Genomic DNA, 13,795 nt, shown 5'->3' with positions numbered 1-13,795 from the left:
TGTTTTAACTGCTTTTGGGAATTCAGTTTCGGTGTCCAGTAAAGCAATTACCAGCTATTCCAATAGAATGAGAAAGTACAACATGACACAGAAGGCATCTTTGTCATTATGTTTTAGAAAGGCTTGCTCTTAAAACCAGGTGACTGAAAACAAGAGTGGCTGCATAGTTGAGGATACAGCTACATATATGATAGGAGTAGCTGCAACTTTTTGCATTTAAGAAGCTGTATTCATCTCACTACACAGTTCATAAGTTTGCCCCTAGTTGAAATCTAAACGTTTGAGTGTGTGTGGTATGTGTGTGTGTGTAGCGCTAAAACAGTATCAGTTTAATTTATTCAAAATGCAATTGACTAAATGTGCCCCAAATTAATCAGGTAACAGATTTTTAAAACAAGTTATAAGTACTTATAATAGCAATGGAAAATGGCAAGTGCCAACTTAGCATTTCCTCCTGTGTGAGAGGGAAAGGAGAATGCCTCCTCTAAGATAATGCCTACAGAGATGCATGGATGGATCATCGTAAAAATACAGAAAATATGCCGCTCGCTTCTGAACTGTTGTTTTCACCCATATGCCAATTAATGCAAATATATTTATTAACATGTTAAATGATTAATCAGCTAAAACTCATATGATTGACTGACATTTCATTAAGCAGGTGGCAGCCTTAAAGTCACCAGGTTGGAAAATCTTATGCAACTTTACATCATTAGAACTGTTAGATTAGGAACCTTTAGGGCAAATAATGTGTTTTCAGCTGTCACGATTGCAGAAATAAGACTGACAATATTGTAGCAATAAATGTTAAAAGCTCAGAAAATGGGGCAAGTGAATAGCAAGAGTAACAATCGTCACTGCTTTGCTGCTACTTTAAAGATGCCCATCTATACTGCTGCAGCAGTGCCATACAAGAGGCTGCAGGAAGTGGCTGTAGAGGGAAGAAAGGCTGTGTGTGATACACTAAAAGCTGCAAAAACTCTGAGGCAATCTTGTCAGGGCATGGCACACAGCTGTAAGACCTCCACTGCACTGACCTTAGTCATCAGGTCACCTTAGTTGTTGCACTGACCTTAGGTAAGATGTCAGGTAGGTGACTGAAAAACGAGGCTCTGCTTGTGTCACAACACCTAAACCTAAACAATACTGTTAGCTCAGTATTTCTGCTTCTTGTTCATGACAGCACTTGCCAGGCTTACATGGCCCATGCCAGAACAGCAAGCATAAATCAAAAACATGGTACAGCTGCACAGTGTCTTATCAGATCATTATAGATACAGGGTTTTTTTGGGGGGGGTTGTTTTTTAGCCAGTGAAATTAAAATGTATACCAAAAGCAACTGTAAATGGGAAAGGGAGAATACCCATCATTAAATTAGTCAGCCTAAACTATTTATAAACACCAAATCTATCTATCACTTCAATTATGTTTGTAAACAAGACTGAAGGAAGATACCCATAATTATAACTGAAATGCTATTCTTTTACATTAGCCAAGCAATTGTGTGCATTTTGCTTTATGAAATGCAATAAGCAAGCCAGCAATTTATTATTTTCTATAAATTGCAGACAGATTAATCAATCTAACTACTACTTTTCTCACCGATTGGATTTTAATCCAGAATCTGTGTTTCTTTTGATAACATAGAATGATACAAAGCCCTGAATTAATTTCTGTCTACTCACATGCAATATCCACACTGACTACAATCTTCTAGGCTAGTCAAGAGAAGAAAAACATAGCTAAAATCCTAAAGAATGCCTCTTTGTTTGCCTCCTGTTATTTGTTTTTTAGTTTGCTTATTTTGATATATTTATACTCTGCTTTTCTGTTACATATTCAAAGTGCTTAAACACTACATCATTAAAGTATACACATCTTTTGAAAATCAGTAAAAAAGATAATTAAAAAATGGAGAGAGCTAGCATAACACATTTGTGAGCAGCACCAATACAGTATAATGGTTAAAAGATACAATTCCTCTGTCATCCAAACTCAAAGGCCTATTGATACAGATGGACCTTAAGTGCCTGCTAAATACCAAAAGAGAAAGACCCTAGTGGATAACCCCAAAGAGAGCATATCACAACTGAGGTATTACTACGGCCCTCTCTCCTCTGCAAAATTAAATGCTGAAATCACAATAGCTGCTATTGCAGGAAAGGCAACAATTCTAACCAGACATACTTCAAAACAAATCTTAAAATTTGAAATCACTGGTACTTCCAAGTAAACATTATTAAGATCAGGTTGCAAAAAGGCTTTTTCTTGAGAACAGTGTCAACACTTTTAAATATCCTGGGACAGTGGCCCCTTCTATACCATTTCCCTAATCTACACTGCCCCACACAGGCATTAAATTTACTCAGCACTGGTAAGATCAGGGGTGGGCAACCTGTATCACAACAGATATCATTGCTGGACTCCCATCATCCCTGACAACTGGCCATGCTGACTGGGGCTGATGGGAGTTGGAATCAAACATCTTCTAGAGAGCTGTAAGCTCTGCACCTCTGCTTTACACCCATGTGTGTACACCTGCCAACTGAGGATTACATTTCATATATTTTCATAGACAGTGCCTTGCAAAAGTAATCAGACCCCTGACCAATGCTTTCATAGTACTAAATTACAAATGGCACGTTGTAATTTTGTTCTGTATGATATTTTATTTTATTTTGAAACACTGAAACTCAACATCAATTATTGTAAGGTGACATTGGTTTTATGTTGGGAAATGTTTATAAGAAACATAAAAAGCTGAAACATGTTGCTTGTGTAAGTATTCAACCCCTGTCCTGTGGAAGCTCCCAGTTTACTTAGATGAATGAAATTGCCCTATTGAGGACACAGTTACCTTAGCGTTGGCCTCCACCTGTGAACCATTAAAGTTGATGTCACATTGTCAGGATAAAAACCCCACTGTTGAAGGATCATTGGTCAGACTATGGATCTGAAGGAAAATTAAGCTCAAAGAGCATTCTACAGAAGTGAGAGATAATGTAATACAATTGCATAGATTAGGAAAAGGGTACAAAATAATATCCAAGTGTTTGGATATCCCAGTGAGCACAGCTGGATCAATAATCAGGAAGTGGAAGCTGTATCACACCATCCAGGCACTGCCAAGAAAAGGCTGTCCCTCAAAACCTAGTTGCTCAAACAAGAAGGAGACTTGTGAGAGAAGCCACAAAGAGGCCAACAATCACTTTGAAGGAGCTGCAGAGTTGAGTGGCTAGAAGTGGAGTAATGGTGCACCAGTCAACCATATCAAGAGCTCTGCATAACACTGGCCTGTATGGGAGGGTGGCAAGAAAGAAGCCGTTACTCAAAAAGTACCATCTGAAAGCATGTCTGGAGTTTGCCAGAAAGCATGAGAGTACCCCAGCTGCGATTTGGGAAAAGATTTTATGGTCAGATGAGACTAGGGTTGCCAGGTCGGAACCATCCGAAAACCTGAGAAAACGGTTGACTGGTGCACCATTACTCCACTTCTAGCCACTCAACTCTGCAGCTCCTTCAAAGTGATTGTTGGCCTCTTTGTGGCTTCTCTCACAAGTCTCCTTCTTGTTTGAGCAACTAGGTTTTGAGGGACAGCCTTTTCTTGGCAGTGCCTGGATGGTGTGATACAGGCATCATGAGGCAGGCCCAGCGATGTCACAGGGTGATGTCATGGGGCGGGCCCTACTGACATCAGAGGGGCAGGCCCTAGTGATGTCATTAAGCATGATACATTAAGTATCAATCACAGTTGCTTGGAGCATACCATTAAAAAAAAAATCTCTGATTGGAAATTAAGATAGAAATCTTACCTAAAAGAGGGTGTTCCCAGGTCCAGCTGAAGTGACAGGGTCATTTCTTCTCACCGGCTTAGGGAGCACGGATGCAAAATGGAAATGAACTGCCTTCAAGTCGATCCGGACTTATGACAACCCTACGAATAGGGTTTTCATGGTAAGCGGGATTCAGAGGGGGTTTACCATTGCCTCCCTCTGAGGCTGAGAGGCAGTGACTGGCCCAAGGTCACCCAGTAACTAAGCAGGAGCCGGGTAGCAGGTCTAATCCAGGTAAAACCCCCAAAGCTGGGGCTCTTCCCAGTGGCCCAGCCAGCCAGCACACCAGCCGGCCAACTCATGCCGTACCTGCTCCAAGTTCCTCCCTCACTTTCTCTCTCCAATTGCGGTGCTGCTGAGGAAGCCTGGGCTCTCATTGGGCCTCAGGGGCAGCCAATGAGAATGTGGGCTGGTGCTTGTTGGGAAGGTGAATGGAGTCCTTCCCCGTCCCTGGCTTGTTGTGCTGCCAGGGTGGGTGGCGCAATGCGCATGCGTGCAAAGGAGAGGGGGGGATGCAAAGGATGGAGGCATTGAAGCAGGTAGAAGCAAGGGGGGAATTAGTGTATGCATGTCTGGAAGCTAGGACATGCATGAGTGGCTGGGTGGGCATCCACAAAATCTGGAGATTCAGGGACATGCGGGTGAGTCTGACTGGAGGTCAGAACAGCAACAGTGATCCCTGAGTCTCCAGTGGGATCCCTGAGAACTGGCAACCCTAGATGAGACCAAGAGAGCTTTTTGGCCAAAACTAAAAGCATTGTGTGTGAGGCAAACCTAACGCTGCCCACTCCTCAAGAAACACCATCTCTGCAGTGAAGTATGGTGGCAGCATCATGCTGTGGGGATGCTTCTCATCAGCAAGGACTGGGCATCTTATTACAATCGAAGGAAGAATGGATGGAAGAATGGATACAGGGAAGAATGGATACAGGGAAATACTGCAAGAGAACCTGCTTCAGTCTACTAAAAAATGGAAGCTTGGGAAAAAATTCACTTTTCAGCAGGACAATGATCCCAAGTACAAGGCCAAAGCAACACTGGAGTGGCTCAAGAACAAAAAGGTGAATGTTCTACAGTGGCCCAGCCAAAATCCTGATCTCAATCCCATTGAGAATATGTGGCGCTCTTTGAAAATTGCGGTCCACAAGCGACATCCAACCAACCTGAACGACCTGGAGCGAATGTGCCGAGAAGAATGGTCCAAAATCCCTCTGACACTGTGTGCAAAGCTAATACATACCTACCCCAAAAGACTTAAAGCTGTTATTGCAGCGCAAGGTGGCTCTACCAAATTTTAATGTGTGAGGGTTGAATACATACGCAAGCAACATGTTTCAGCTTTTTATGTTTCTTACAAAAATTTCCCAACATAAAACCAATGTCACCTTACAATAATTTTGAATTTCAGTGTTTCAAAATAAAATATCATACAGAACGAAATTACAATGTACCATTTGTAATTCAGTATTATGAGAGCATTAGTTAGGGGTCTGATTATTTTTGATTTCGCAAAGATAATAGAGAGCGGTTCTGAGAGTTCTTCAGCCAGTTCCTTCAATACTATAGGACAGTGATTCCCAACCTGGGGGCCTTGGCCCCCAGGGGGGCCACGAAGAAATCCAGAGGGGCCATGAACAGTAAAAAAAATGAATTATTTATTAATTTTTTTAAAAAAAGTTTTCACTCCCTGGACACTGTCTGCTTCCCACTGCCACTGCAGATGACACCTCCCCCTTGCTCCAAATGTGAGGGGAGGACTTTTGTTGAAATGCCAGAGTGTCTTTCAGTAGCACCAAGGGGAGGCATCTGCCTATAAAATACATGGAAGATGCCAAAGGAGGCTGAGGGTGGAGATACCAGAAAGAAGAGGGGATTACTATCACCGACTCCTGTCTCCTCACACTACCGCTGCTGACGATGCCCTTACTCAGAACGAGAGGAGAGGGCTTTTTGTGAAGCAAAAAGAAGCAAGGCTGCAAGGAAAGGCTCCTTTCCCCCTTTGTTCCTGGCAGCCAGCCTGGGGGAGGGGGTCATAAAAATTTTTGAGCTTATAAAGGGGCCCCCGTACTCATAAAGGCTGAGAACCACTGCTCTAGGATGCAGTTTATCGGGCCCTGCCAATTTGAACTCATTCAAAGTGATTAGGTATTCCTTGACCATTTGTCTATCAATCTCAAGCTCCAATCCTGACCCTTCTACTTCATGTTTCCCGGGAGGGTCATAGGCCCTTTTTTGGGAGAAGACTGAGCCAAAGTAGGAATTGAGCACTTCTGCCTTTTCTTTGTCATCTGTTATCATTTTGCCATCCTCATTGAGTAGCTGTGCCACCATTTCTTTTCTCTGTCTTTTACTATGGACATACCTCAAGAAAGCTTTTTTGTTGCTTTTAGCATCCCTCGCTAGCCTCAGCTCTCTGCGATCTACGGCAGCTACTTCTGCGGATTGCAGAAAAGGAGCACTAATTCTCCCCCATCCTATTGAGAGGCCCCTCAGGGACTCTGTGGCTCCAGGGGCCCTCAGGCAGGGCCCGACCTGGCTGCCCTTTGGGACCAGCCCTGCCCCTTAGAGTTAGCGTGGTTAGAGTGTCAGACTGAGATCAGAGAGACCCTGCTTAGCCGGAACACTAACAGGGTGACATTAGGTTGTTGTGAGAAGAAAATAGCAGAAGAATAAACTAAAAATAAAATAAATGAACACATTCCTCCCAAGGAAAATGTCCCTGGAAAACCTGTACTGTATTTGCCACTGCTTGGGAAAGGGAGAAAACTAAGTAAGATCTGGGAGAAGAGGAAAAGAAAATGCTCTTGTTTTCCTACAGTGCAAGTACATGCTTTTCTTCTACTGAGTATTCCCTACTAGGGAAAAAAGGCACATGTTACCAAATTCTTCCAAGCTACACAGGAAGAGGATTGGACTGTGAAAGACCAACCCAAATTGTGTTTGCATTCTGACAAATTTGTAGGGCAGTACAATATCTCAGAGAGGTCAGGTTTCCTGGTACATTCACTATCTCTGCCCAATTTCCCTGCTTTTTAAAGATTAACAGAAATATCTGTTGGCTATAGGTACATTCTTAAACCACAGGGTTTGTTTTTTGCCTTATAGTGAATTTCTCTGCTCATTAATCCAGGAGGTAACAAGTGGAATCCTGTGCAAGTTTGCTGAGAATGGATTGATCATTTGCATGTTTATTGAGTTCAGTGGGATTTACTCCCCTGCAATCCTGCTTGGGATAGGTGAATCTGACCATGGTGGAGGAGGAGGGAGGGCTGGAGTGGAGAAGGGAGGAAGGGGGAGGGGAGGAGCAGTATTCCCCTCACAGAGCTACAATCTCAGATTTTCTGGGAAAAGGGGCTGACTCTTAAACCACTCTGGCCACTGGAGCTCTCTCAGGGGAATAGGAGCCTCCTAACAACTCTCAGCACCCTTCACAAAGTACATTGGTCTAGCTTTTAGAATACTGACAGTTGGTTCTTACTGAGCATGCTTGTGCTATCATAGACTTTAATGTTAAATTTCTTAAATTAATTAAAATTCAGGCATGCATTTAACTTTTAAACTGCAGAAAATGAAGGACAGAGTACGGAGCAAGATCAGTAATAAGATTATAGGTACTCTGTGAACATGGCTGATTTTTAATGAATTTCAACAAATTATGAGAACTCTCAGAGAAAAAAGTCCAAAAGGGCTCTGAGGTTTTTTTTCTCTCTTTTTAGACTTTGAACTCTTGATTCTCTCTGACTGTTTTGTGTATCGCCATGAAAACAAAGAGGGTTGTTAAGCAAGTGTTTCTGAGTTCAGGACTATATGTTTTGTAAGGTTTCGTTTTAAAATGAGTTTATGGGAAGCAGTAGAATGGCATGGGGGTATTTTCAATTTAACATGGCAGAATGTGAAAAATCCATGCTGGCTATAGTATACAGCCACTCTTGTGGCTGTATAATACTTGTTTTTAGGGAAAATGTAAAGTGATTTAATCCTTCTCCTGAGGGAACTCTGAGAATTGTAGCTCTGCAGGGAATAGGGGTCTCCTAGCAATTCACAGCACCCTAAACAAACTACAGGTCCCAGGATTCTTTGGGGAAAGCCAGGACTGTTTTAAAGTGGTATAACATTGCTTTAAAATGTACAATGCATATGGGGCCTTATTCGCTCCATCTGAGGCCTATCCATTACCATCACTCACAAGGAGAGAAAGCAAGACAAAGCTGCTGCCCCTTCTCCTTACTTCTGTCTCTGCTTGCTTGCTTGCTTGCTTGCTTAGCAAGGGCAAGTGAACAAGGACTGACCACAAAGAGGAGATGCCTCCTTAGTTCCTCAGCTGCATCAGTTGGGACTGTAGCAGTTGGGGATTTGTGTGACACAACGTCTTCCAAACAGTATTCATGGCAAGGTCACAACTCAGACAGTGGGAATCCCTGAGCCTTGCCTGTTTACAGGCCTATTATTACCACCAATAAGACATTCAAAATTGTCTGCTTATATCCTATGTTTGCCTAGGGCTGCATGCAGATAGTCAGAATCAGAATGTGTTCCATTTATCTTGCTTATTTTATGAGCGCATACTAACTAAAACCTCTTGGAATTTACTGATTTTGTAATATACTGGTGTTGTGACAAGTATAAAATACCTGGATAGCCAGCCAGGCAAGAAGTTTGGATTAAGATAACTTGGATCATACAGGCTGTGCTGCTTGTTCTTTGGCACAATTCAGTGGAAGACTGGTAGAGCCACAATTTAAAATCCTGTCTCTATATTTCTGGGGAAAATTAGCAAAAGTTATTCCAGATGTTCTCAAAATGATCATGCATGTGTTTGCTTTGGGAAGGGTATGGGGTATTTCATGTTTCCTCCCTAAATCTAGTCTTTCAAGCACCCATTGATATATTACAGCCTTTTCCAACCTGGTGCCCTCCAAATGTTCTGAACTACACCTTCCATTGTTGCCTCAGGCTAATGGGGGTTGCAGCCCAAAATATTTGGAGGATACCAGGTTGGGGAACGCTGATATACTAGCTACAAATAATCCCTTGCAGATTAGATTACTGCACTCGGAAACTAAATACATGGTTAGAGCCCCATGAAAGGAAAATTATCACATACAGAATCTTAACAGTGCCCTTTGTTACAATCTAAATCAAATGACAAAATTACATCAGGAGAGAACAGTATTTTTTAGGGAGGCCAGCATATTTAGGACCTGCAACACCTAGTGAGATTCAGGCAATGCCAAATTATGCTTTTCAGACAATTCTCTAGCAGCTTAACAAAATTTCAGCTGGCACTGTCACTAGATATAATTTGATAAGGGTCCTTTGTCTCTGCCTGCAGTCTTTGGGTATATAGCACACTTTGCTGTGATAATTGGTTTGGCTGTCCGTTCCACCCATCAGGTGATAGAAAACTATCAATCAGGCTAAATGCAATGTGAGAGAAGTCTCTTTAGCCAATTAGCTGGTAATGAGAACATTAGCCACAATATCTTCAGCAGAGGGCACCTTAGCAATTCTAGTAGAGCCCACGAAGATGACAGTTCTATTGGTGTGATTAATAGTGATCATATGATACTACAGGAATTCTATGCTGTTATATAAAAATCCAAGAGGAATTATCCACTTCACACTCTTAAATATTTTAAAAGCCATGGATGAGCTTATGTTTGTCTGTGCTTATTTCTAGGAGGTTAGTATTTTTTGCACTAAAACAACATTCATATCAAGATAGAATTTTTCTAGATGACAGGAGTTGCATAATATCCACTTGTGTCCTATAATTGTTAGGAATTATTTGATTTTTCTAAGAAAAGGAATGGCAATAGAAGCCAAATCATAACATGAAAACAGAGACATAATTCCTATTTGAATGCAACCAACATTTCACATTTCACTGTATGTCTTTTTATCGTTTCTTAATCTTCTTCAGTATATTTTAAACTTCAGCACAACAGTTCGTAACATTCTGAATGCTGAAACAAAATTGCTGAGCATCATTTGGATTAACTTGAACTGTGAATTGAACATGAACCAAACTCATTCGTTTTGTAAAGGAACTAACACGAACTGCTCTTTTGGGGAAATCTTGAACTTAAACTAGAACTAGCCCCCACCCGCACTATACATTTAAAGCAGTATGATATCATTTTAAACAATCAAGGCTTCTCCCAAAGTATCCTAGGAATTGTAGCCTGGTAAGGGTGTTGAGATTTGTAAGGAGACCCCTATTCCCCTCACAGAGCTACAGTTTCTACAGTTCTTTGGGAAGAGGGATTGACTGTTAAACCATTCTGACTAGACTCTTAGTTACTTTTGTGGTCTTGTATATGAGGCTGCTCCATGGACTTTCAACTGATGGCCATATCACCATTTGCACCCAGGAAGCATATTGGGGCTGGGGCTTTTCACAAGGGAAAATGGTTCGTGCCTTAAAACCCACATTTAGTCAGAAGGAGGCTCCAATAATTTAGCTGCAAATTACTTCCACTGGACTCAGTGGGATTTACATCTGAGCAAATGTGCCTTAGCTCGGATGGTAAAGTTTCCTGCTTCTTTTCCTGACTGCAGTTTTAGCCTCCAAAAACTGAACCCTACACGCTATGAAGTGTGGCAGCTTGGAACTTCTTCCTGTCCTGTGTTTAATTATATTTTGCGGGCACACACACATGCACACACCAAATAATGCTGTCCTTTCATCCAACATGTAGGATGAGTAGTACAGATCACAAAAGCATACTTTTGGAATAGGAAATACACAACAGGTAATTGCCTGAGGAGTAAATGTGTTTTTCTTGTGGCACCTTAAAGACTGGCAAATTTGTTATGGTAAAGAGATATATTTTACTGCCTTAGCTTTACCATTTTTGTGCTTTCGGGGAGAAATTGTATCATTTCCCCTCCGCCACCTGCTCCAGTGCTCTAGAGCTATCAATTGATTACTGGAATGTATCAGGGATTTTGCTGGTGTACAAGTCAGTATCACTCTCCCTGCCTGAGCTGGTCTCAGATGTGTAGCGTTGGTGAACCCTCAGATGATTGCCCTGAGGAATTTCAATATTCGTGTGGGGGCCCTCAGCTCAGGACTTCATGGCTTCCATGATAAGCCCAGGGCTGCCTTCTTCTAATTTATGGAGCAACTCTGATGTAGCAGACAAAACAAGGAAAGAATAAGCCCCACCAGCCATTCCTTCTTCCCCGCAAGGATTTGCTCTTGCTATGGGAGGGATGGTATCAGCACCCTTTGTCCCCAAGAGTGTAATGAGGGGTGAGGCCCAGGCAACCACTTCCAGTGCAATCTGGTTTTCATTGCCTGTAGGAAGTATGAGGAAAGGGAATTTCTTCCCTTCTTGGGATTCCAAGCACGCAAGGGAGGCCAACTGTAATGTGTGCTGACACACTCTACATATCCCACTCACCACTAATTACAGGTGTGTATGTAAATAATGTATTAACTCCAAGTGTTCATGACCAACTGGTTTTCCAATGGGTCAGTGTTGGAATTATTTCACTCCTCTGAAGTACAAAGCCCCAGGTATCCTGTGGTATAATTTAGCTGGCCTGTGAGGAATTAAACCCTGGATCAGAGGCAGGCTCACACAGAGAGGAATGAACTCTGAAAATAAAGTAGATTTGGGCCTGGCCATTGCTTGGATGAAGACTTCCAGCATATCTCACATGCACTGTTCTCTGTTTCTCAGAAGGACAGTAGGATACAAATCTATCAAAGATCACCAGCTCATGATCTCGGCATGAGCAAACAGGGCAGGTGCTCAGTTGTTAGAAGCAAACCAGATTTTGGGGGTGGGGGGAGTGCCTGAAGGAATGCAGCCAGTAGTGGACAGCATGGTGGGGCTGCCAACTCACCTGACCTCCATCCAGCTGAGTTGCTGCAGTACACGAGAATGGAGAGAGAGAGGGGCACAGTGGTAGCAAGTTTAGTGCAGTGCAAATGTGCCAGCAGGAGCATCGGATTGGCTCCACCAGGGCATCTGTGCTCCAGCAATCTTGCCACTGCCATGTCCCTTCCCCCCTCCATCCTGGTATGCTGCAGCGACTCAGCCAGCCAGAGGTCAGGGGAGGAGTGCAACTCCCACCATGCAATCCATTGCTGAATTAAGCTTAGACCGGCAAAGCAGAGAATGAGCTCAGCTTTCTTCACCCGCAAGCCCCTTTTGACGTAATGATCAGACTATTTCCTGCTGTGTACTTTGAACAGGAGAAACGGATGAATAAACAAAAATGGCTGCCACCATCACGGAGTTACACAGGGCCTCATCTGCAGCTAGATGTCTCTTCAGAGCTGTCCAAGGTTCTTGAATCATGCTATATTTATTTTATTTATTTATTTTATTATTTGATTTATATCCCGCCCTTCTCCCAGCAGAAGCTCAGGGCGGCAACCAGAAGCACTAAAAACACTTTAAAACATCATAAAAACAGACCTTAACATAATTAAAACAAAACAATGTTAAAAACATTTTTAAAAAATGCTTTTAAAACATCTTTTTTAAAAGGGTTAAAAACATTATTAAAAAAATTATTCAAATTCTTGAAATAGAAAGGCTACCATAGTACAAAAAAGGGACTTTACTTGATATTCAGATTAGTGCATTTTTAGCCCTATTTTGGAATTCATATGGTTTCTCTGTAACAACTCAGATACCTTAACTGAATTACATTCAGTCCAATTTTCTCAATATAAAGACAGGCTCTGAGTGATCTGTGCTGGAGGAGACGTGAGGCAGAAGGGATTAGCGAGCGGAGTGGTGACAGGAAGTGGCAGGATAATCAATAGGTCCTGGGTTCAGAGAGTGAGGTGAACTGACAAACTTCAGCCACCATCTGAGTACTACACATTCATTGGCATAAACCCTCCAAGTAAGATTGGGATGTAGGAATGCCACCCGTCAGATGATTAAATCCCATTTTTCTTCTTTTAAAAATATTATTCCATTTCTCCACCTCTTACTCAGCTCCTCGTATATTTGAAAAATGCAATGAATTTCAGCTGGAATGTATTAAAAAGCGCTTAGATGCCATGGTGATAGGCATATTATAAATACCATAGAATACAGGGGATGAGATAGACAGATTTAAGCATACAGTGAATTCCACATGAAGGATATTAAAATAAAGCCAAAAGGTTAAAAAAAAACCTTTATAGGGGTACTTTGCAATATACTCAGGCATTCCGTTAAAAATATTGGTTCCAGAAAAATCAGTGCGAGTTCTTGCCAGTTATTTTAATGTAGTATCTCTGGATGGGCTTCTGCAATCACTCTGCATACAACACTTGTAGGAAATTTGTTGGAGTCTAGCAAAGAGAAGTACCATGGATCAAAGACCCTAGTGTTAACAGGGAAGTCTCATATTATCTAATGCAAAAGGGCAAGTTCATTGTCTTCTGAAGCAAGTAGGAAATTTCCTCTCTCTCATATTTCTCACCCACTGATACTAATATGAGAGGCAGATGTGCCACTATTGTCCTGTAGTAGTCTTTAGAGTGACATCAAGGTGGGACAGTTTCATAGGGTTGGGAGAAAATGGGTAGGTATAATGTTGTTGTTATGTGCATTCAAGTTGATTTCGACTTATGGCGACCCTATGAATCAGTGACCTCCAATAGTATCTGTTATAAAACACCCTGTTCAGATCTTATAAGTTCAAGTCTGTGGCTTACTTTAGGGAATCAATCCATCTCTTCTTTGGCCTTCCTCTTTTTCTACTTCCTTCTGTTTGTCCCAGGATTATGGTTTTTTCTAGTGAATCATGGCTTTGCATTATGTGTCCAAAGTAACCTCAGTTTCATAATTGTAGCTTCTAGTGATAGTTCTGGTTTAATTTGTTCTAACATCCAATTATTTGTCTTTTTTGCGGTGCATGGTATCCGCAAAGCTCTCCTCCAACACCACATTTCAAATGAGTTGATTTTTCTCTTATCCACTTTTTTCAATGTCTACCTTACACAT

The 13,795-nt window shown here is 41.9% G+C and overlaps 1 protein-coding gene across 3 annotated transcripts in view; it reads right to left on the bottom strand.

The window, feature by feature from the left end:
* MAML3 (mastermind like transcriptional coactivator 3) overlaps positions 1-13,795 on the bottom strand; it is a 407,804-nt gene that overhangs the window by 282,219 nt on the left and 111,790 nt on the right. The window lies entirely within an intron of this gene.

Source organism: Rhineura floridana, chromosome 9 (genome assembly GCF_030035675.1).
Source record: "Rhineura floridana isolate rRhiFlo1 chromosome 9, rRhiFlo1.hap2, whole genome shotgun sequence".
NCBI classification, from domain to species: domain Eukaryota; kingdom Metazoa; phylum Chordata; class Lepidosauria; order Squamata; family Rhineuridae; genus Rhineura; species Rhineura floridana.
The sequence above is the reverse complement of the archived record's forward strand: the minus strand, read 5'-3'. Positions and strand labels throughout refer to the sequence as shown.